Below are 19,424 nucleotides of genomic sequence, written 5' to 3' on the forward strand. Positions count from 1 at the left end.
CGCTCCCTCCACACACGGACCCGCTCCCTGCACACACAGGCCGCTCCCACACAGGGACCCGCTCCCTCCACACAGGGACCCGCTCTCACACAGGGAGCGCTCCCACACAGGGATCGTTCTCACACAGGGACCCGCTCCCACACAGGGATCGCTCCCACACAGGGACCCGCTCCCACACGCGGACCCGCTCCCTCCCCACGCCCCCGCCCGCTCCGTCCCGCGGCGCCTCAGCGGGGCCCGGCCGGGCCCAGGCGCCTCCCCGGGGCGGGCCCGGCCCGCGCATGCTCCGCGCGCCTCCGCCGTGCCGGGACCGCCGCCCTCCGCTCTCCGCCGCCGAGCGCCGCGGGCCGTCCCCGGGCTGAGCCGCTCCCGGCCCGGGCTGCCCCTCGCCGCACCGCCCGACCTGGCCCGGCCTGCACCGAGCGCCCCGGGACGCTCCGCGGGGCCGCGCCGCCCCGCCTCGCCGGGCGCCACGGCAGCGGTGAGTGGGGCCGGCCGGGACTGCCGCGGCCCCGGGCCGGCCGAGGGGGAGCCGGGGAGGGCGGTGCGGGCGGCGGGCGCCTTTCCCGGGGAGCCGAGCGGGGGCGGCGTGGGCTTCTCCCGGCGGCCGCGTCCCGGGCTGAGCGCGGCGGGCGCGCCCGGGGTGCGGAGCGGCTGCGGGCCCTGAGCCGAGAGGGGCCGGTGCCCGTGAGGAACCGCCGCGTTCCCCCGGCCCGAGAGGCAGCGGAGCGTCCGCGTTCCCCCGGCCCGAGAGGGAGCGGAGCGTCCGCGTTCCCCCGGCCCGAGAGGGAGCGGAGCGTCCGCGTTCCCCCGGCCCGAGAGGGAGCGGAGCGTCCGCGTTCCCCCGGCCCGAGAGGCAGCGGAGCGTCCGCGTTCCCCCGGCCCGAGAGGCAGCGGAGCGTCTGCGTTTCCTTGCTCCGAGAGGCAGCGGAGCGTCCGCGTTCCCCCGGCCCGAGAGGGAGCGGCTCCGCCGGGTCCCCTCTGTCCCGGAGGGTGCCGATGGAGGTGTCTCTGGTGGCCCTCAGGCAGGGGTGCGGGGCTGTGCGGGCAGGGCTGTCAGAGCCACGTTTCGGCCCCGGGCCGGCGGCAGGGGGAACAGCAGTGAAACGGCTCCGGTTGTGGCCGCCGGTGCGTTTGGAGGAGTTAGAAGTCCCCCCGAGCCCTGGGTGAGTGCGGAGCGCCGTGAGCTCTCCGTGCGGGGACATCCCGCTGCCTTCTACTGCCTGGCGAGCGGCGGCCGTGGGACAGCTGATGGTGTCCAGCTGTCGGTCTGGCAGCTCAGGGACACTTTGGGACATCTTCCATCCTCCTCTGGCCCTTCCCCCACGGGAGGTAGGTGCCAGCTGTGGCTGGATATCCATCACCCCAAAGGACACGCAGGGATGAGGAGCAGGGAACCTGGCAAGTTGTGCCGACTGTGCACCTTCTCCAGATGCCTAAACCATAATTCTGCTCTGTGTGTGTGTGTGACAAAGTAATTGCTGTGTTGAATAATGGCTGCGAGTTGGAACTAAATCGATCTCTAAGGTCTCTTTTAACCCAAACCCATCTATGGTTTTATAACCGTGTTGAATTGGGAGTTTTAAAACCCGTGTACGAGGAGAACCAGGATAAATCTGAAGCACATCAAGGCTGCTGCTAATAATGGAGATTGAGGGTAGAAAGACAGCTCAGCAGTGGCTCAGTGTGGCAGGAGAGGATGGATCCAGCTCTGTTTAAACAGACACTGACCCTGTGCTGAGGAGGATGCAGTCTCTGTTCCAAGAGGTTAGCAATGGGAAGTCATAATTTGAGGCACGTCTAGAATGCTAAATGTAAGAAAACTTCGGATTTTTTTTTTTTTTTTTTTTTTTTTTTGTGATTCATTTACTGGGGGAGGCAGATGGAAATAACTCCAAGTCGTGTCAGTGTTTAAATTAAACTCCAAAGAACCCAATTCTCCTTGGGGAAGATTCCTGCAGTTTTATTTCCGAGCGGAGTGGATGTACTTTGGTGCTGCTTTATTCGGGTGCTGCAGCTCGCTATTAAGTTCAGTTTTGCCCTTATAAGGGGACTGGGAGGCATTTCCTCCTGGCACTTGTTTTTAAAACACACAGGAAGTTGCACCTTGATCTGGGTCTGTGTTAGGTGATAGCAAGACAGGTGCTTTGAAATGCGGGGCCAGCTCAGGCCGTGCTGCTCTGGCTGAGCCAGCGAACCCGCCAGGCTTGAGATGTTGAAGTTTGTCATGGCAGGTAGATGCTACAAATGTTTTTGTCGGTACATTTTTGGTGATTCGGTTGTTAAATATGTTACTGATCTGAGTGTCACAGTATCTGCAAGTTCTCCCAAAGCCTGGTGGCACAGCGTGCCTCTGTCCTTTGGGAAAGGTGATGTGAAAAGCTTGTAAAAAGCCACGGGGAGTGGGTTTAAGCTCAGAATATAATAGATTATAGAATATAAACAAAACCAATAAAATATAAACACAAGATGGGAACGGTTTTTAAGCTTGTGAACTCCTGGAAGGTTGTGCACTGCGCAGTTCAGAATTAATTGCAAAGTGGCTTTTTTATTTTTGAGAGGTAGTTTCTGTAAATGTTGAGCTGTTTCTGTCTGTTCGATGATTTTAGTTTAAAAAAAAATCAGGAATATTTAATGGAAAACCTTAGAAAAGCAAACCTGTATCAGCTGCAAAGCAAAAAGTTGAAGTGCACCTGAACAGTCACTCGGGTGTAAAACCAATATTCCTTTTAAACTCATTTTTCCCTCAGTCAAACAGAGTCTGCAATTTCAAGTTAGTTTCGTTCTTTTGCCTGACCTCTTTGGGGCTGGAAGCAAGGCAGGGTTCTTATCAGTGGTACAAATTCAAGAAGTTTAGATGAACATTTCTGTAGTGGTTTAGTCTTGCAAATAAAGACAGAATGCAGAGAAATCAGCTTCCCATTTTTGTGTGGAGGGGAAAAATCTGTTTTCACTGCCAGCTTCATCCCTTTCCCATCACGTAGCTCCCCCTGCTCCCTGGATTTGGAGGTGAAACACCTTTTTCTTCAGCTGAATTTTCCTTGGCACCTTCTGATGCCTCACCTGGCTTGAGGAAGAGCCTCAAAATGAGGAAGGGAGCTCCAAAATCCAGCAGCCAGATGCATAATCCTTGTGCTGGGTGTGAATTGCAGCAGAAGGAGCTGCTCTGATTCCTTACAGAAGAAGGTGTTTGCATTGTTTGGAGAGGCCAAAGCTTTCACACATAAAGGTAAACCCTTAGGACTGTTTTTATCGAGGTGTGAAAAGGGTTGTTGTGAGGATTTCTGACCCAGGGAGGAGCCTGAGGAGCCAGATTGTGGAGGGAACACCGAGTTAGGGCTCGGTTCCTGGTTTGTCTGGTGTCCAACAGCAATTAAAAATGATGAAGTGTTTTCTTCTGGGTGAAAAAACTGGCAATATTCACGTTATTCTTTTTTCAGCCTGGCTAACAGTTTGCAATTCAGGCATTATTCCTGTAAACACACTCAGAGTTGCTCCAGACCTTTGAAGCACTTAAAATGCAATTAGATTTCAGGTATTGGTGATGGCAAACACTTGCTAAAGTGATAGAAAATGGCTTTTACAGTTCAAGCACATAATTCGGGCAGTTAATGCTGAGAGCCTGCCTGCAATAAAGCTTTCCATGGGCTGATGCAGCTCAGTTGTGCTGGCAGGGTGAGACAGAAATGCTTGAACCTCTTTTGAGATGCTTGAACCTTCTTTTCCTTCTATGAAGAAGGAAAGTGGAGCTTTAAAAAATCAGCATTTTGGGGTTTTGGCAGCTCAGTTGCCACTTCCATCTCTCGCTGTAGTTTCTGTGCAGGACACGAAGTGACAGATGAAGGGGGGTTCTTCTCTCGTTTGATTTCTTTAGCAGCACTTGGGGGCTCCCATCCAGGATTTGTTTCACATAGATCCTTCCAAAAAAAAACTGAAACAGTGCTGAAAACTGCTGGAAGAAGAAGTTGCTGATGGTTTTCTTGGGCAAAATGGCTGCAAGTTTCTCTCGACTGAAAGTGGAGAGGAGGAAGTATAATTTAGTGGGTCCTGGCCTGTTGCAGACAGGTGGATTTTTAAGGAACATGCCCTGACCATTTTCTTCATGCTGAAGGGCTTTATAAAACTGCAAACAGTTTTGCTGGCTGGAGTAATTATTGTTGTTTTTTTTTTTTCCTTGAGCTGGTTATATAAATGTAATGTAAGTTGCATAACTGACAGAAAAATTGAGCTACAGGAAACTGAGAGAGCAGCCTCGACGTGGAAAAGTAAAGTCTGGAGCAGTTACTCTGCATATCAATAATGCCTTTTACACAGCGTGGGAGGTTTGATAACAGTGATATTAACATGGTTCTCTGCATGTGATGTGAGTTTGCCTTGAAACTGCTGGCACATGAAATTATTCTGTTTAACTTATTTTAGATTTCCTTCTCCCCCCCTCTGGGATGTACAAGGTAATTTAGGAGATCAAGGAAAAGAGCTGGAAGTTGAGGGAAAAGCAGAGGATTTTTACATTATCCTGAGCTGTGGAGAAAGGTAGTGGTGAAAACCTGAGGGGAGAAAATAAAAAGGAATTTTTATCTGAGGAGGAAGCAACCTGCAGAGTAAGGTGGAAATTAGCAGAGAGCAGGAAAATTGTGAAATTATAGTGGTTTGGTGTTGCTGTTGGTCCTGTTTGCATCTGGTTGCAAACAGTTTTCTGGAAATAGCAAGAAGGAGCCTTGACAAGGGGATTGGCTTTGGGAAACTCAGCTGTCATAAGTCCATTTATCTGGTAGCTTTGCTTTATGACAGATTTTACTGCTACTCCTTTGAAGCAGGTCTGCTGCATAAGGGAGGCTTTGCTAATAAAGGCAATTCATCCAGTGTTTAATGCAGCATTCTCTGAATTTTGAAACGTGTGGGATTTTCTGTGAGTGAGGAGTTTGGCCCCAGTTCCCAAAGGCCTAATTCTCTTTGAACACCAAATCTGACAACTGCTCTTCCTCCTTCCAGAAGAAAGCTCCTGAAGGGAATTTGCACATTCCTCCCTTGTTTATAGACTGGATCTGAGAGGGGCTTTGGCTTGTTAAAGCCCCAGAATATGAATATAGTTCAAACTTTCAGCAGTTTTGGACTCCAAGTGCTGTTTAGATTGTTCCTTGAGTGTTTCCTGTCTCTTCCAGCTATTCCAAGACTGAGTGGAATTTGTCTTGCTCATCAGGGGGCCCAGCTGGAGTTAAGCAGGATATTGAAATATTAAATTGTATTAGTGATACTCTTAATAATAACCCTTTAGAGTGGTGCATATTCTCTCAAAGTGAGTTTATTGGTCTTTCACTTCAGATCTTTGAGACCACTTCATTTTCCTGGCTGGAAGCTGGCGCTGAGCTAATATTGACTGATATCATTTGGAACAGGAAAAAATTGTTGTTCAGCTTAGGAAATCTGGGGAGAACCCTTGACAGCTTGTTTGTCAGGAAAAGGACAGATCTAAACCCTCCACTTATTTTAGATAAGGAAAATGGAGCAGACGGTCCTCATTCCATGACTAGGACAGGAGGGAGGGGGGGGAACACAATTTGTTTGTCTGTGGAATCAGATTTTCAGGAAATCAATTTGGCAGAGGTGACTTTTATGCTCCTTTTGAGCCACCAGCAGCACGGAGAGATACAATAAACAAAACAAGCCTTAAAAACCTTGGCACTTGGTCAGTCTAAATGACTTCCTGGTGCTTGCCATCCATAAATACCTGGCTCTGCTCTCCTCTGGATTTTACTGAAGTATGATAACAAATGTAAAGCAGCTTTTTATATTTGTGCGGTTGTTCTGTTTGATTTTTATCTTTTCATGAAGATAAATTAGTTGTAAAGCATCACATGCTTAAGGGGGAAAAGAGTATTGAAGGTACCACCTTAAGTACTGCATTAGGCTCAGTCTTTTGTATTTAAATCTATTTTGCATGGGTTGTTTTTTTTGTCCCCAGGATCTCAAACTCTCACCTTTTATCTCAAGCTGGTGGCCTCCTGCATGGAAAAAAGGAGGTTTTGAATTTAAAATCCAAGATCCAGCTCTAAGGTGACATTTGCAGGTCACTTTGTGTGATGTTTTCTTGAGCACTCAGCGTTACGTGTTTACTGAGGATGCACAAGAAATAACCTTTCACTTCCTGGACACTTCTGTATTTCACTTTTCCTCAAAGTAGAGCAAAGCAGGCACCAATGATTTTGAAATTGCTGGGGCTGAGAGTTTCAAAGTTCATAAAGGACCAGCGGTCAGGGAGCCTGAGCTGTGTGTATCACACCTTCGTGTCAGCCTGTGTTGGCACCTTCGACAGCTCCCTGCTACAGGAATTGCCCTCCCTCTGAAAAAAAAAAATAAAATTACAAATTCACTGTTTACCTCTTCGCTCTTTCCTGCTCTTGATTTGTATTACATTTATAATAAATTATATATTTTTTTTCTTCTACCCTTCTTTCTTGTCCTTAATAACGAAAGAAGAGAAAGGTGCACTTGACTTTGGTAATGAAGTGACAGCTGCAATTCCCAGCCTTAGCCTTGCTGCCTTCCAGTGTCCCTGGTGGAAAAGCGTGTTTGGGCTCTGCAGGGTGTAATGGGCACCAGGTGCTTCTGAAATGGAGTTTTAACCTTGTAGCTTTTCTATTAGAAACCTCAGGGCTTGGCTGGAATGTCTTTTATTTGACTTAGGTATTGATTTGTGGAAGTTTCTCAATAACTCCAGGCCCTAAAGGCAAGGAATAGTCAAGAGCTCATCCAGACTCTGGTCAGAGGCAAGGAACCTGTGTGATCCCCGATTTTTAGGGATCATAACAATTCATTGCCCATTGTGCTCCCTGTCCTGAGGGGAACATCGAGGTTGTTTCTTGGTGACACAGAACAAGCTCTGAGGGATGCATCCCATGGAGATGCAAATTGCTGGCAGAGCTTTGTAGCTGGAATTCTCCCCTGGAAACCTTTGTTTTACCAAGTGGAAAAAATCAACTTGCCTTGTTCTACACCAACAATTGTTTTAGGAGGAATTCATGGCCTTGAACAGCTCTCTTGTAGCTGTGGGCTTGGTTAACAGAGGAGGGCCTGGGTTTGATTTGGATGTCAAGTGAAAGGACAAGTAGGGATGGCTGGCTTAGAGCTGCATTTTTACCAAAGAGCAGCTCTCTTCTGCCAAGTAAAAAAAAATAACAACCCTGTGGGTTTTACAGTGCTTTCAGCTTCCTGGACATGTGACTGACAGCTCAGCCAGGCTCCAGATAGATCAGCGAGATACATCAGCAAACAGGCTTGGCTTAAAAAGCACCTTTTAAATCCTGCTCACCCCGTGCCAGCACAGCCTTAAACACCTCAAAGCTGAGGTGCTGATCAGATTAACTGGGCTATGTGATCAACTCTTCACCCTTGCTGGGGATTGACTGCGTGTTTACCTCGCAGTTAGAGTGGGCTGCTGATGCCTCAGGTTTTGGTTTTCTATTCTCAGGTTCTGAGCTGCTTCAGTGTGTGGGTCTGAGCTTCACACTGGGGATGGTGAGCTCTGCACAGAGCAGGGACACAAAACAATTCCTGCTCCAGCTGGGCACCAAGGACAAATGATCCAAAGCTCAGCCCAGGAGCACAAACAGCGTGGGCTGCAGAGAGGAAAACAAGCAGGGTGGGAGTGCCTGGGCTAAAGCTGGAACTGGACAATGAACTGCAAGGTGCAAATGGAGCAGAGCTGAGCCAAGGCAGAGACCCCGGGAGCGCTCGTGCATTTTGGGACCATTTGGGTTCATCTTGGGGGCAGCCCTGGCTGGGCTCTGGTGCTGCCCAAGGTGGATCCATGGAGGAGATGCTTTGAATAAATCCCTGCTTTATCCTGGGACTCTGCCCAGCCCCTGCTCTAGGGCAGCTGAACAAGGCATCAGCACCTCCAGGTTTAATCACACCGTATTTTTAGGAGTTTGCTGTTGAATTAAGTGAGAAAAGCCAGCCCAAACATTTTCCTTGGCTCGTGGTGTGTGTGGAGGCAGCAGAGCTGCTGTGGGGGGGGTATCCTTGGAGTTTCAGGAGGATTCTCCTCAACTCTGTGGAACTTGGGAAAATCCTGTGTGAGTAACAGCAGCCTGAGCTGAGGTGGAGCAGTTTAGCTTCATCTGGCACTGAATTGTTCTCCCCACACTTGCACCACAGCCTGGGCCTGCTGCTGTGTCTGTGCCTCATTTCTCTTTCCTATAGAACCACCAACTCTCTCTCTGTATATTAATTTTATGTGATTTTTAAATTTATAGTTTAAATCTGAATTTTAGATGAGTTTATCTGAATTTTAGATGAATTTATATTAATTTTATATTTTATGTGGTAATAATTTTATGTAAATACTAAATTTATGTGATCAAGGCAGGACCTGCCAGCCTATAAATCTGTATCCTGCCTCACCTCACTCTTGACATGACACCTCCTTGATTTTGTTTCATCTTCCGTGAACAAACTCCTCAGGACTTGTTCAGGCCGCTGAGTCCTTGTTACTTAACAGTTTGATGAAGTTTAATTAGCAGTGAAATTGCTGTTCTTGTTTGTGTGCCCACTCTGCTGCTCCCTTCTGGCCCCTGGGTTCTGTAAAAGCTCAGCTTCGCACACGCAGTGCCTATCCCTGAAATTATTACATAAAATCTGGATTTCTCCAAGCTTTGTGGCGAGTTCAGCCTTGGAGATACAGCTGAGATGCAAACCACTTCTCCTGATGCTTTTGCTGATATTGCAAAGGTTTTTGTTCAAACCACAACTTTTTCCAGGGAAAAGATTTCCTGCCTGTTTCAGCTCAGCTTTTGGGAGCTCTTTAGTCTCAGTAGCTCTGCTTTTAGGGCAGGCCAGCTGGCAGCAGTGCCCACGATCCCTCAGAATGTCCCACCCCTGCTCTGCTGGGTGGCACGATTCCTTTTTTCACCAGTAAACCCTGATAACCACCAGCAAAGCAGCAACACCTTCACCGGGCTCTTTGTCCATCTGCTCACAGCAATTTTAGAAATGTTTTAAGGACGTTCTAATCACCAAGTTATCCTTTAATTTTAAAAAAATAATCTCTTCAGTATAATTCAGAAGTTTTCCAAATCAGTGGGGATGAGCAGCTTTCCCAGGCTGTTTCAGGATATTTATTTATTAAAGCCTGGTGTTGCTCCGTTCCAGAGACAGGGAAAGTTGGGAGTGGATAATTAGCAGGGAAAACTGACATAATGATCCCTGTTTTCTGAACAAATACACTCTTGTGGTCCTATCAAACTTTTCTGCGTGTCTGTCCTCACTGGGAGGGCACAGCCTGAGACAGAAGTGTTTCATTTGTTAAACCCCAGCCCAAGGCTCAAGGAGCAGCTGTATGTGTTATATCTCTGTGTAAATAGAGCTTAGTTTTTTAGGATTTAGTTTAGACTCGGACTCTTAAGGATGGGGTTTAGGCCAGGACTCTGCTCCATGAGCATCCCATTATAAAATGGGTCAAAATGGAGTAATTCCCTTTCCCCCCATCAGTCTCAGCCTCATCCAGAGGCAGGGGTGAGCTAGAAAATGGGGATAGGAGGCAGAAGTTCCTTTTGGGGTGCTCTTCAGCAGAACTGGTGACTCAGAACTGCGCTGTGGAGCTGGCTCTGCTTGGAGTTTTCCTGCTGAGCCTCACATCATTTTCTGTTTCCAGCTCAGGTTTGTTTTCCGCTTTGATTTGCATTTGGTCCTGATTGTTTCCTGGAGCTGGGACCTAAAAATATAAACCGGGGTGGGTTTTTGTCTGTGAGCATGAGTAATGGAGGGGTCAGAACAATTAATTATGCAAGAATTGTCTTCTTTCCTCTTTCATTTTGTAGCTTGGCTTTGTTCTAAGCCAAAGGCTCTGGTTTTAGGAAGAGAAAAATGGTGATTTGAGCAGGATGTGCTTTTAATAAGACAAAATGTCATCTTATGCTTAAGAAAGTAAATAATTTGTACACCAGTCCTCTCATTAAGAGGCTGGAACATCTTTCATGTAGCGCTTTAGTAAGAAATAATTTTTAATCCAATTAACACCTCAGACATCCATTTTTAACTAAAAGTTTGGTTTATTTCCAGATTTAATGTGTATGTTTCAGTCCTATTGATAACCAGCAAGGAATGGCTGTTCTGGAATATCTGGAATTCCTCCCTTGCCCCATCTGTTTGTTACAGTAAACAGCAAAGAATTCACAAGATGTTAAAACTGTGCCTTTGGCTTCTGTAATTGTCAATTAAACTCCCATTGTTCCCAGCTGAAATGGCAGGGTGCCTTTTCCAGAGCTTTTATCAAAGGCATTTTTCATGTGGGGAAAGTGCCCCTGCCCATGGAATGAGATGGGTCCTTCCCAACCCAAACCATTCCATGGTTCCAGGCCAAGCATGTGATGAGAACTGGCAGAAAACAGAGCCGAAAGCAGCCTAAACAAAGTCCTTTGCCCTGATTTCAGTGACTTCTGGTCACAGTCCATCAGCTCTGGATTTCTTGAGACAAAAATAAGAAGTGGGATGGTATTTCTGGAGTGTTTAACACTTAATAAATCACGGCTGTGAGCATCAAAATGAAAATGTACGCGGCAAGTGTTCTGAGTGGAATTAGTTTTCCTTGCTCTGATTGATGAGGAAATAGTGCCATGCAAATTTCTCTCTCTTGGGAATCGAGTTCCCCTCGTGGTGGTTTTGTAGAACGAGATTATGGATTTTTTTTCTTTAAATTCAGCTGGATTTGCCCATGAGAATGCTTTCTGTGTGTCCTGTTCCACTAAAATGTCAGCTATTAATTGGACACTGAGCACTGGAGGGGGACAAAAATAGACTGTGCCCTGCTGGATTTGTTGAGCTTATTTCCCTGTAAGAATGAGGAGAATTACTCCTTTTTTCTATTTACATGGAAAGATGTGTCTGCATTTGTGTGGAGAGATGCAGCAGGCAGTTTTTAATTGCAAATAATCTTTTATATAAAGATAACCACAGTGGATGCACAAAAGTCACATACATAAAAATAAACGTTGGCTTTTTACTGCTGGTTAAATTTAATTTATCTGCATTCCCACTTGAGAAAAGAACTAATTTGACTTTGTGACACAAATACCAAGGCAGAAATGCAGCTTGGTTGCAGCCAGATGTCCAGGTTGTGGCACCCAGGGCATTATTTTGATTTGAAAATCAGGTATTTGCCCTCTGGGACATGCATATGGTAATTCCCAGATTGCTTGAGAAAAGTCCTGAAGGGTTGGTACATCCAGGTTGCTGCAGGAATTGCAGATATTTTATTCTAAAACGGATTTCTCTAAGTTTTGTCTTAGTTTTTGTCTTGTTAAGTCTGTGATTAACTTTCCAACACAGAGATCTGCTTCATGTCCCTAACATTTATTTAATGTGTACTAAAATATTCTCTCAGGTCTTTGAATTCTGAAGCTATTCAAGCATTTTATTTTATTTTTTTTAATGTGCTGATGCATTTTGAGCCAGTTTTCATGGGATAACAATGCTCTGGGAATTACAGTGACAGGCCAGTGGTTTTTGAACCTCCCAAAAATCCAGAGGTTCCTGTCAATTATGGAAATTCCTGATATGGGGTTGCTCGTTTTTGTAAGGGATGAGCCAACAAGAAGAAGAAAGGGAAGGTTTTGTTGTTCAGATTGCTGTGAGATAACTTACAGTTCAATTTCCAAGTTGTTTTTATGGGCAGAAAAAAGGAAGTTTTTTCTGGAGAAGAGAATTTAGAGCTGAAAGCTCAGCCTGTGCTGTCCTCAGTTTTGTGCATGCACAGGGCGCCTTCTGCTTTTATTTCTCCAGGATTTTTATCATCATAAATATTTTTTTAATTATTATTATTTTCTCCAGGATTCCACGTGCTGTACAGGGGGATTTGCTTCCCACAGTGGAATTTGTAGGAAGTGCTGCCCACTGCAGTTAAATATTTATTGCCAGAATAGCTGCACTGTATTTGCTGCTATTTTCCAAGCAGGAAATGTCCAGATGCTTCACAAAAATCCTTTTTTCCATAGATTTTGGGTTGGAATCCAGGCTTTGGAATTGTGACTGTAAACCAGCTCAGTGGATAAAAAAGGGGAGAGGTCTGGTTTGTGATTTAAAGTTCCTCAGACTTTTCTCTCTCCTCTTTTTTTTTTTTTTTTTTTCCTTTTCCTCTGTCTTTCCAAATTTCCTGGCTGTGGGATTCACAAATTTCCCTTGGAACTCTCTTCTCCAGTCGTGTTCACTCCTCTCTTTTCTCACTTGTGTACAAAAAAAAAAATAATCCAGAGGGTGTGTAAAGCTACACTCCCAGCTCAGTTAAAATTAAACCCAAGTTTTTGCAGCAAATAATGAATTCTAAATTTACCCTCCGCCCCCTAAAAAAAAAAAAAAAAAAAAAAATTCAGAAAATTTCGTGTCTCGTGGTGTGTGAGGCACAAAATGTTTTGTTAGTTCTGGTATCAAGTTCAAAAGGGGAAACACAAAACCCCAGTTCCTGTTTTTGTGACTTGACAGTTTGAGCTGGACTCTGTTGCTGCTGTGTTTTGTTAGTTTGGACCAAGGCAAATGGGTTTTAGTATTTATAAGTGAGTTAGTCTGAGCTTAATATTTATCTGTCCTCTCTTTTTTCTGAGTTAAGGTATAGACTTCACCCAAATTATGATGTTTTGCTTTTTCTGGGGAAAAAAAAGGAGCAGAAAATGGTATTTTTTTATGGCTGGCACAGCCATAAAGGAAAAAAATTATAGAAATTTAAAGAAAAAACTAATAATTCGTTCACGGGTACCTAATAGATAGTGCAAGTGTAATGCTCAGCAACTTCCAGAAGATCTGAAGTATTTTTCCTAAAGGTTTCAGGATTTTTCCTCTTGATTTTTTTTCCCTTGATGTCCAAAAAAAGCCACTCAACCTCAAAACAAACTGTTGTTGTTTTGGCAGTGAGAGGGGAAGATGCAATAAAAACTTGAGGTAACTTCCGAAGGATTTATGTGAGGATTAATTACATGATTACAACATTAACTCTCTGCTTTGCTACCCTGGCCTCTCTTTCTTCCCTTTGCCATCTCTTTATGATCCCTTTTAAAGCATGACAATTTAATTAATTTATTTATTACATTTAATCCTTGGCTCAATATCGCTGCAATTCTGGCAAAGACTGGTTTGTGTGATTTTAAAGCACATTCTGGAGACCTACTTGTGTAAATAAAATATACAGGATCACATATTGCCACCTCTAATTTTTATATCACTGATACCAGATTAGCTTAATTAATCTTGATTAAACTTTACATCTGTCATGAAGATTTTTTTAAAGGCCTTTCTGTTCTCTGTTTTCATGGTAAATGTACAGTCAAAGTATAAAAATTACCAACTTAACTCTGTGGAAATTCCCTTTATGTGACCATCAGTTCCTGTAAATAAGACAAAGAGGGGTTTTTCTGATTTTTGTGGGGTTCAAACAACAAAGGGCAGAGATCCTGCATTCAGAGAGTCTGTGATGACAGCTTTGGGATTTCTGGGGGTGGTCTGGGGGGGCAACTCAGCAATTCAGTGTTTTAGAGGGCAACTCAGTTATTCAGTGTTTTAGAGGCACCTCAGTCATTCAGTATTTTAGAGGGCAACTCAGCAATTCAGTGTTTTAGAGGGCAACTCAGTTATTCAGTATTTTAGAGGGCAACTCAGTAATTCAGTGTTTTAGAGGCACCTCAGTAATTCAGTGTTTTAGAGGGCAACTCAGTAATTCAGTGTTTTAGAGGGCAACTCAGCAATTCAGTGTTTTACAGGGCAACTCAGTCATTCAGTGTTTTAGGGGGCACCTCAGTCATTCAGTGTTTTAGAGGCACCTCAGTCATTCAGTGTTTTAGGGGGCACCTCAGTCATTCAGTGTTTTAGAGGGCAACTCAGTCATTCAGTGTTTTAGGGGGCAACTCAGTAGCTCAGCGTGACTGAGGGGGAGAGGGTAAGAAATTATTTTCTGAAGCCAAATGTTTGGGAGTAGCCTGTTAAACTTTTGGAGAGTGATTTTAGCACAACCCCTAATTTCAAGTGCTTTTTAATACTGGATTTCAGTAGCAGAAGCCCACGAATGATCCTTTTCAAAGTGATCCTTGAAGGCTGAAAGAAGGAGCAGCAAATCCTGATGAATTTTTCGTGCTGTTTCCATGACCCCTTCTGTCCTGGAGCTCCTCAGAGTGGCCAGTGGTGTCCAGGGTGTGCAGCAGGAGCTGTTGGAGCCAGACTGGGGCAGCAGATAGGGCAGGAGGGATTTGGGATGAGCCTTGGGATGAGTCACCCCTGTCTGAGCCAGTGCTGAAAGCCATTGAGCAAGAGTGGCCCAGCTTAGCTATTTTTAATATTTGCTTACTCACATTTACTGTACTAAGCTCTTTACAGGAAAGGTAGTTAAGAGTTGTAGTAAGCTCCTGAAGCCACTTTCCATGGCAGCAGCTCCTTTAATTAATTTAAAGTGATGTCTTCAGTCCTGGTTTTTCTGAGCTTTTAAGGTCTGGGCATAATTCTTGTGCTTGATGCTTCCAGAAGTGCTGCAGTGTGGTACCCACAGGATTGCCTCTGGACCTACAGGGATTTATTGGATTTAAAGCCAGCAGGAGCAGCTTGGTAGCACCTAGAGGAATTTTGTCTCCAGAGGGCCATGGTTTAATATGTGAATAAAACATTGCAAGGTTTTGGCCATGATGGAATAAACGAGTCCCAGCTTTGCTGTTGCACAGCCCTGTTGGCAATGCCCACCATCCTTAGGGTGCAGCCTTGTGCAGGCTGCCCTGGAGCAGGGGCTGGGCAGAGTCCCAGAATAAAGCAGGGATTTATTCAAAGCATCTCCTCCATGGATCCACCTTGGGCAGCACCAGAGCCCAGCCAGGGCTGCCCCCAAGATGAACCCAAATGGTCCCAAAATGCACGAGCGCTCCCGGGGTCTCTGCCTTGGCTCAGCTCTGCTCCAGTTGCACCTTGCAGTTCATTGTCCCGTTCCAGCTTTAGCCCAGGCACTCCCACCCTGCTTGTTTTCCTCTCTGCAGCCCACGCTGTTTGTGCTCCTGGCCTGAGCTTTGGATCATTTGTCCTTGGTGCCCAGCTGGAGCAGGAATTGTTTTGTGTCCCTGCTCTGTGCAGAGCTCAGCATCCCCAATGTGAAGCTCAGACCCACACACTGAAGCAGCTCAGAACTGAAAACAGAAAACCCAAACCTGAGGCATCACCCCAGCCTGGCTCTTGCCCTGCCCAAGGTGCATCCATTGAGGCCTTTTCATAATCCCTGCTTTATCCTTCACCACTGCCCAGCCTCTGTTCCAGGCAGCCTCTCCAGGCCTCAGTTGGGTGGGGATAAACTGGAGCTGGGGCAGCTGGGATCACTCCTGTCACCTGCCCCGTGCTTGTGTGCCCGAGATCCTGGGAGAGCAGAGCCCAAGATCTCTCCTGGAGCAGGGAAATGCTCCTGCATCCAGAGCTGCTCGTGAGAGAGGGAGAGCTGCAGCTGGGAAATGTCTGCTGCTGTGGGCTTCTGGAGAGCTGGAATAAAATCATAGCTGGACTGAAAAATTTACTGGCCTCTAACTTTTATGAAACTGTTCTTGGCCAAAGCAAGAAATTGAGTTGCTGTCCATTTTCATAATACACAGACATTGCTGGGAATGCAGATAGAGTTCACATTCCTCTCATAATTTTTGACTTTGAATTCTGAAATATAGAATGTATGTTCAAAGTTGGGCTTTTTTCAGTTTTTCTGCATGGTTTAAGACTCACAGGACAATGAATCTGGAGTTAAAGACCCCCTGGAGTTACCAGGCAGCCACTGCAGAAATGGCACAAGCAAATGTTTTCTAAAAAGAGAGAAATGAGTGAATTGTAAATAAAATGAGATGATTCAGCTCTTCCAGAGTGTATAAAGAGTTGATTTGGATTGTTAAGCAGGCGGTGTGAGGCTTTCTAGGGCAGGAAAGTTGTTGGTGCCAGGCTGGAATTGCTGTTGGTGAGATCTGTGCCAGGTGTGAAGCGTGGCAGAGTCTGATGTGTGTAAAGGCAAATTTGGGCATTCTGGGACCCAACCCTCAGTGACAGCAGGAGTGTGCAAGCTGCAGGACAAAGTTTCAAATCTATGAGAGGAGAGGAAAGGAAAAAGGAAAGCAAAGTCCCACTGCTCATCATTGTACTCTGAAGGCACTCACGTGTCTCACCACCTTTGAGCCGCTGTTGACACAGTTCTCAGGTGAAGCATGTAAAATTTACTCCTATTGAGCCAGTTAGTTAAAAATAGTGGGTGTGTTTGTCCAGGAGATTGAATGAACAGAGGGTAAATATTTGGGTTGCTTGCCAGGGTGATGCTGGGCTGCAGCTGGTGGTTGGCAGGAAACTCACACCAGCGAACTGAATTGTAGCAGGGCATTCACAGCTAAATTGGCAGTGAAAGTTCATGGCTGAAAACCATTGGTACAGCTTTGGGTGGTGAAAAAAGAACCTGTAATGATGTGTAGGGCGTCTGGAAGCACTGAGGTTTGTTTGGGGGTTGTGCTGGAGGACAGGACTGGATTTACAGGTTCCTTCCTGCTGCTGGTGCTGAGCTGCTCTGCTCAAACACGGGATTGTCTCGGAGATAAAGCTGATACCAGACAAATAATAGGGTGTTCCTCTGGTTGAGGCAGAAAGCAGCTGTTAGATAAGACTTTAACTGCAGCAGCTGGCAGCTGGCTGTGCATATTCTGCAGGAGAATCCTTAGAAAACCTTGGAAAAAGTGTCCTTAGTGTCCCAGAGGAGCCAGAGTTCTGCTTTTGGCCGCCGAAGGGAGGCACAAGGATCCTGGCTTTTGGCAGGGCTCGAGTTGTTTACTGAGACAACTTTCTAAAGGCTTTGTTTGGCTCTCACTGATTGGCTTCTTCTGTTTCAAGTGTTCTCTTCCAGTTTCCTTGTGTTTGATTTTGGGGAAGAAAAGAGCCTTCAGCTGGGAGAAATTAAAAGTGGTTTTTTTCCCAGTCTTTGTTGCAATTGGGATCAGAGAAAATCAGTTTAGGGGGAGATCTGAACCGCATCTTTTCTTTGTCCTTTTTCCAGGTGGTGTTAGGGCTTAGCTCCTCTTTTTGAAGGTGACAATATGAGAATTCAGAGTAGGCAACATGAGGATTCATTAAAGCCTGAAAATATAAAAGTAACTGCAGGCAAACCAAAGCATGTCCTGGGGGAGGGTTCACTGATCCAGATTTGAACCTGCAGTTTAAAGGGATGAGCTGAGATGCAGATGTAGGATCCCTTCTGAGCCAGAGGACTTGCAAACCTCCTTTTGGTTCAGACAAGTCCATTTGTCTGTGCCCCACTTCCTTCCCCTGACTGAGGGGGATAAATGTCTTTACAGGCAGCCGTGAGTACAGGTGCTCTCTGGTGATTAGTTTATAATAAAAAGAAATTGCTGTCTGTGTTTATCCCAACAGATGCGCAATAAATAACTGTATTTCCCACTTATATTAAAAATAATGTCTCAGTGGCATTTGGGTTTTCCTTGGGTTGTCCTTTTTTTAGTATGAAGTGCTTGAGCTGCTCACTCTGCACCCACTTTTCTAAACTGAAAACATTTTTTTCTCTGCACACCAAACCAGTGCAGCCCAATAACTCCACTTGGGAAGTTTTTGGGTTGGAAAAGTCCATATTGTCCATTTTTCCATTGAGCCTCACAAGATCTTGTGCACCTTTGTGACTAAATACAGATGGGGGCTGCCAGCATTAGAGCAGGATTTTAACTTAAAAGAGGAGCAGAGAGGGGTTTTGAAGATCTAATTTCTCTTGATGTCAGGAGTAAATCCCAAGTTTGCCATGGAATTTCCTGGCATTTTATAGCAGGAATGCTTCTTGCTTGGAGAATATTTTTGTTGGTGGTTTGTTCTTAACAGGTAAACAGAACTGGTGAAGTTTTGTTTGCTTTTGTTTGGGCCTCGTTTTAAATTGTGATCCTTTCAGGGTGAACTTCAATAATATCTTCTCACCACATTTAAAAAAGAAAAAAACCAACCAAACAAAAAAAGAAAAAGGCAAACCATCAAAAAGGTCTTACCAAGGTGCAAAGCCACCACAGGAAGCACGTGACTGCCAGATCTGGGGTGTGCAGGGGCTCTGCCCTTCTCACAGGAGATGTTGACCACATAGTGAGAACCTCTTTGGGGCCTTTGGGAGGACCTAAATGGCAGCAGGTGGGTGACATTTATTTTGAGAGCAGGTTGAGGGTAAGATGTGCCTCTGTTTCAGTTTGTTCTTCTGAGGGAAAGCTGGGGTTGGTCCTTGCTCTCGGGTACTCCTGCTCCGTGGGAGGAGCTGGGATGCCCTCACAGCTTCTGGGCAGCTCAGCTCCAGTGCAGGATGGTGCTGTCCTAGAGGAATTTTCTTCCTTCTCTGTCCTAGAGGAATTTTGTTCTCTGTTCAAAAGGAATTTTGCTGCTGCAAGCCCTCCCCTGTTGCTTGTTCCTTTTCTGAGGCCAGGTGACCTCGTGCATGGTGGCAGGGGAGCAATGGGATGATCTGTAAGGTCCCTCCCAACCCCAGATCTGTGTTTTTGTGGTGGGGGTGTTGTAGGGGGTGAGGAGTTGAGCAGTTGGTGCTGCCCAGTGAAGAAGGGCTGGAGAGAAGCAGGCCGAGAGTCTCCATTTCATGCTAAGACATGAAAGTGAAAAAGGTCAGGAAGAGCATCTGGAGCTGCTCTCCAGGAAGTGGCCGAGCAGGAGGGAAGTGACCCCGTGTGGTTTGTGAGCCGGGGTGGCCACGAGCCAGCAGGAGGGACCTCTGCAGCAGCTCTGTGGTCACCCGGTCCCAGCCCCTTTGCATGTTTCACACGCTCGGAAAGCAAAGCCTGTGAGCAGTTCACCTGCTCGGCCTGGTGGGGCTTGGAGGAACTGCTTCCAACTCTGTTAGGGTGGGATGTGGGAGAGCTGGGCATTACCAGGGCTGGCACTGATATCCTGGGTAAGTCAGCAGCTCCTCATTTGCAGAAGGGACACCTTGAGAACATTTCCCACCAGCCTTGGCTTTGCTAGACCTCAGCTTGTTGCTTGTTTTGGTTTGTTTCTTACAAGATCTGACACACCATCGGAAATCCGGGTGCTGTCGTAATAAATCCGTGCTTGCTTTTTCCTTAGAAACTGGTGAAATGTGGGATTTCCTTGTTGAGGAGCACCCGTGGGTCGTGGAGGTTGTTTTGCAGCAGTGGGCTACAAACAGTTCCTTTGGAATTGTGGGAAATGGATTCGTAAAGAATTTCTAAAATTTAACAGAAAGTTTATACAGTTTTGGGCATTTGTATATAAACACAGGGTTTTACATCACTATTCCTCGAAACTGATAATGGAATAAAATCTTTTAAAACACCTCTCAGTTACACCAGCTCTGTAAAAACTAAGAAAACAATATGGGATTATTTAAGGAATTATCCAGTGGAACAGGTGCCAGGATGGCACAGCTGGGACCTCGGGAT

At 46.0% G+C, this 19,424-nt stretch overlaps 1 protein-coding gene across 1 annotated transcript in view; it reads left to right on the plus strand.

The window, feature by feature from the left end:
* Positions 1-281: 281 nt before the first annotated feature.
* Positions 282-19,424, plus strand: part of JAK1 (Janus kinase 1) — a 54,613-nt gene continuing 35,470 nt past the window's right edge. The window contains exon 1 of the mRNA XM_038144026.1: positions 282-481. The gene's annotated coding sequence lies outside the window, so the exon portion shown is untranslated. The remainder of the gene's footprint in view (positions 482-19,424) is intronic.

This window comes from Motacilla alba, chromosome 8 (assembly GCF_015832195.1).
Source record: "Motacilla alba alba isolate MOTALB_02 chromosome 8, Motacilla_alba_V1.0_pri, whole genome shotgun sequence".
NCBI classification, from domain to species: Eukaryota; Metazoa; Chordata; class Aves; order Passeriformes; family Motacillidae; genus Motacilla; species Motacilla alba.